Source organism: Chelonoidis abingdonii, chromosome 14 (assembly GCF_003597395.2).
Source record: "Chelonoidis abingdonii isolate Lonesome George chromosome 14, CheloAbing_2.0, whole genome shotgun sequence".
NCBI classification, from domain to species: Eukaryota; Metazoa; Chordata; order Testudines; family Testudinidae; genus Chelonoidis; species Chelonoidis abingdonii.
The window spans coordinates 28,465,978-28,471,200 of record NC_133782.1 but is presented as its reverse complement, the minus strand read 5'-3'; positions in this window follow the sequence as shown (position 1 = coordinate 28,471,200).

Genomic DNA, 5,223 nt, shown 5'->3' with positions numbered 1-5,223 from the left:
AATTCTGATCCAAAGAAAATACTGATGAGATGCTAAATTTCTTAAATGACCAAATTTCTAATTAATTATAACTCAAATTCACAGGTTCCTATATATATTCTCAGCAAATTCATTCTTAAAAAGTGCTGTGAGTTTGAGGAGGAGAGATTCTTTGTTTTTACACACACAACATCTCTTACTTTACTCAACTTTAACTATGGAGTTGTAACCCAGGCCTCCATCCATAGTTAGACCAGTACAGCAGCTATTGGTAAAATGAATAAACCAATTTCAACAAGTGAGGTTAGAATTCAGGCCTGCGCTGCTAGCATCGTATACTTAGTCAAGAAATCTTAAATTAGGGGAGGCACCAACTTTGGCAGATGAGGAAATGGCCACAAGGTTATTTGCATCCCTGTGTGTGTATCTGGCTCCAGTTTTCATTTTGCCAAGCAACTGTTTTTTAAAGGGCTACAATTCTGGAGCCTTTCAGTGCTCTAATGTGGATGTTCTCTATTGTAATCCCAATAGCAATGCACCCCTCCGCGCTCGCTCCCGCTCAGGCTCTGCATTCTGACTCAATGGTACTGCACAGTCCACGCTGATCACATCTAGGGGGGTTCTGTGTCTGTGACCATTCAATACCAATGACTTGTCCTTGCACCTGGCCGGCTCAGCTGTACTGTCGGTGTAGTTACGTCCCTCCATAGGATATTTACCCACAAAGAGATACTCTAGCATCTCCATAAGAGCTTTATTCCCTATAGACATCCCCATCCCCATAGGGCCTTTACTCCACTGGACATCCCATCTGGGCACCCCATTCCCCATATGAGCTCTACCCTCCCGCCCCCATCTGGGCACTCCATTCCCCATAGGAGCTCTACCCCCCCATATGGACACCCCATCACCCATAGGCGCTTTATCCCCCATATGGACACCCCATCACCCATATGAGCTCTACCCCCCCCCCCATATGGACACCCCATCACCCATAGGAGCTCTACCCCCCCATATGGACACCCCATCACCCATAGGCCATAGGAGGCTGCTACCTCGCGCCCCACTCATGGCGCACTCCATCACCCCCAATAGTGCGCTCTGTATCCCGCCCACTAGATGGATCACTCTCCAGTCAGCGCCATGAGTTCCGCCTGTGTAGTAGGTGGCCCCCGATATGGACACTGTCCCAGTTTCATGGCCATCCCGGCTCAGGTGACATGAGCGTGCCAGCTACTCCCCCAGAGCGGGGGAGGCATATTACCCGCCATCTTCCTGCCTGCGGCACCTGCCCATCCCCCTAACGCGACCCCGAACGCGAGGCTGGCCCTTCCTGCGCGGCCGGCCCGGCTGCGGGCCTCCAATCCCTTTACCCCACTCACTGCCCGTCTCTAGTGGTCTCGCGGCCCGGGCCGCCGCGGGCCGTCTCAACGATGGCGGCAGATCGATTAAGGTATCGAGGTCGCGTGGAAGGGTAGCGGCTGCGGGGCCAGGGTCGCGGGCAGGGCTGCGGGGCCGACACTTGCACCTTCTGGGGGCGTCGCAGCGCCAACCATTGCCGCGGCTCTTGCTGCGCCGGGGCGCCTTCCCCTCCTCGCGCTGCACTGGGGCGGTCGTTGCGGGGGCCGCCCCAGGCAACGCCGCCGGCTCGGGGAGGGTTCTTGGAACAGCTGCGGCACAGAGGCATTTGACGGGCTGCGCCATCCTCCCTGCTCAGCCGCCCCGGAGGGCAGTGTCCACTCGTCCCCCGGGGGAACCGTCCGGAGCAGTGCCCCCCCCGGACCCGGCCAGCCGAAGCAGTGCCCACCCATCGGGGGGACCGTCCGAGCAGTTGCCCCCCACCCGGACCCGGCCAGCAGTGAGACAGTGTCGCCCTGAGAACCCATCCCCGGGGGACCGCTTCCGGGAGCAGGTGCCGCCCTACCCGGACCCGGCGGAGCCGGAGCAGTGCCCCCGCCCATCCCGGGGACCGTCCCGGAGCACAGTGCCCGCTCGCTCACATCCCCGGAACCTGGGACCAAGCCGGAAGCATTGTGCCCCCATCTCCGGGGGACACGTCCGGAGCAGTGCACCCTCGTCCCCGGGGAACCGTCCGGAAGCAGTGGTGCGCCTCCCCGGACCCGTGCCAGCCGGAGCAGTGCACCCCCCATCCCCGGGGGACGCCGTCCGGAGCATGCCCACCTCGCGCCGGACCTGCGCCAGCCGGAGCTCAGTGCCCCCCTCGCATCTCCTGGAGGTCGACCGGTCGGAGCAGATGTCACCTCGTCCCGGGGGACGTCCGGAGCAGTGCCCCCCCCCGGACCCGGCAAGCCGAGTCAGGTGCCTCCCACCTCCGGGGGACGTCCGGAGCAGTGTTCACCCTCGTCCCCGGGGGACCGTCCGGAGCCAGCCCAAGTAATGAGGTTGCCACACCACATTCCCATTATGCCCCCCGACCGGCCAGCCGAGCAGTGCCCCCCCCATCCCCGCAGGGTGCGACCGTCAGGAGTACAGTGGCCCCCACGCTCCCAGCGCCCTGGTGAGCCCTCGGACCTGCGGTATGCAGGTCCCCCCCATCTTCGGACGGGGGACCGTGTCCTCGCTGCCCGCAGTGGTGGTGCCACTCCTCGTCCCGGGAGGGGAGCCGTGCCGAGCTGCTCAGCTGCCCCCCCACGGACCCGGCCAGCGATGCTGCCTCCCCCATCCCGCCCACCAATTGATGGGCGGTGGCCCACTGCTCCCGAGCTCCGGTAGGGGGCACAGTTCCCTGTTGGCTGGGTCGGGGCCTGCTGTCTGCGGTGGGGTGGGCTCTCTGCGTTGGAGGGGCCCTGCTCGCCGGCGCACCCACCACCATTGGAGGCAATGCTCCCGGTTGGCTGGGTCTGGGATGGGAAGCGAAGCACAGTGTCCCCGCTTCGTTCCTGCATGCCCCCCCCCCCTTGCAGTCTAGTGTGGGGGGCCTCCGCGGAAGCAGTGCGGCCCCCCCCCCCGGGACCTGGGTCCAGGCCGCTGTCGCAGCTAGCCCCCATCAGGCTCCCTGTCCGCGGTGGAGGGCGGACTACTCCAGACTCCGGTCGCAGGCAGTCCAGTGACGGACATGCTCCAGATGGGTCCCCCCTGGGCCACCGGGCCTTCTCCCAGATTGCGCTCCCCCCCACCGCGCGTCGGCGGGGCACGTATTCCGCCACGTCCCTCTGCCAAGCGGATGCGGGCCGTTCGTGCTGCACTGACCTCGGGCAGTTCGCCGGTCTCCCCCCGGAATGGGGCGGAGGCCCCACTGCCCTCTCCCGCGATCTCGCTCGGGTTCCGGACTGTGTCCCGGGTGAGCAGTGCAGCTCGCCTCTGCCCGAGCCCACCGCGACGGAGGCAGCCGGGCGTTTTGTCCCCTGCCCCCGCCCCCGGGACCCGGTAGGTGAGACCAAAAGCGTCGGAAGACGCTCCGGCGTGTGGTACCCCGCTGCACCCTCTACCCTCCGCCGCCCATCGCCCAGTCGGCCCAGTCCGGGAGAGCGCGTGGTCCGGAGCGGCACCTGCTCCAGCGACGCTTGCTCGGGGCGGACTCTCAACGAAACCAGCGGCCACCGGAGCAGTGCAGCCCACCCAGTGGCCCGGAGGACCGCGCGGGGAGGTGCCCCTGGAAGCAGAAGGAAACGAGCCGTCGTGGATAGTAGATGGGAGTGGGGGAGAGCAGCGGACAGGAAAAAAACGCGGGATCGGCGGTAGTGTGTAAATGGGGCGCGGCGAGAGGGTAGACGGACACTAAAGGGCCAGGGCATAGGGTGCCCCCCCCCCGGACCCGGCCAGCCGGAGCAGTGCCCACCCCATCCCCAGGGGAGCCGTCCGGAGCAGTGCCCCCCACGACACGGCCAACCGGAGCAGTGCGCCCCCCATCCCCAGGGGAGCCGTCTGGAGCAGTGCCCCCCACACCGGACCCGGCCAGCCGGAGCAGTGTCACTCTCGTCCCCGGGGGACCGTCCGGAGCAGTGCCCCCCACACCGGACCGAGCCAGCCAGAGCAGTGGCCCCCCCATTCCCGGGGGAGCCGTCCGGAGCAGTGCAGCAGCCCCCCATCGCTAGGGGGACTGTCCGGAGTAGTGCCCCCCACCCCCGGGGGGAGCCATCTGGAGAAGTGCCCCCCCATCGTGGGGGGGACCATCTGGAGCAGTGTCCCCCCGATCACTGGGGGGACCGTCTGGAATAGTGCCCTCCACCCCCAGGGAGCCATCTGGAGAAGCACCCCCCCATCACTGGAGGGGGGGCATCCGGAGCCGTGTCGTCCCCCCCAGACCCAGCCAGCCGGAGCAGTGCCTCCGCACCATTGTGGTGGGGCGTCCGGAGCAGTGCCCCCTCCACCTCAGACCCAGCCAGCCGGAGCAGTGCCCTCCCCGACCCAGCCAACAGGAACTGTGCCCCCCTATCCCTGGGGGAGCCATCTGGAGCAGTGCCCCGCCCCATCATTGGGGGGACCGTCCGGAGCAGTGCCCCCCCCCCAGCCCCGGAGAAGCCGTCCAGAGCAGTGTGCACTGCCCACTGGCATAGACCTGGCCAAGCCGGAGCAGTGGTCTCCCCCCAACCTCAGACTCGGCCAGCCCGGAGCAGTGCCCCCCATCCCTGGCAGAGCTGTCCGGAGCAGTGCACCCCTACCTCTGTGGGAACCCGCCCCTGGCATTGACCCAGTCCGCCTGGAGCAGTGCCTCCCACCTCTGTGGCAACCCCCCCACCATAGACCCTGTCGGGCCGAAGCAGTACCCCCTCATCCCCAGGGGAACCATCTGGAGCAGTGTCCCTCAACCTGGGGGAACCCCCCACAGAGACCCAGCCTGCCCAGAGCAGTACCCCACTCCCTTAGGGAAGCCCCCCTGAACCCAGCCTGCTCAGAGCAGTACCCCCCAGCTCTCTGGGGAAGCCTCCCCCCATAGATCTGGCCTGCGTGGAGCAGTGCCCCTCCCCACTCTTGGGGATCCCTCTCAGAGACCTGGCCTGCCTGGAGCAGTGCCCCCCCAGGGGAACCCCTCCAAGATCTGGCCCTCCTGGAGCACTGCCCCACAACCTTGGGGACCCCCCCAGACTTGGTCCCCCCTGGGAGACCTCCCACCCCCTGCATGTCCCCCTAGAGCTGGTACAGTGCCCACCCCCTGGAGATCCTCCTTCAGAGACCCAGACTGGTGCAGTGCCCCCAGAACCGCTCAGGAGACCCAGTTTGCCTGGAGCAGTGCTCCCCAGGGAGCCCCCCAAGCCCCCCACCCTGGAACCCCCCCCCCCCCCC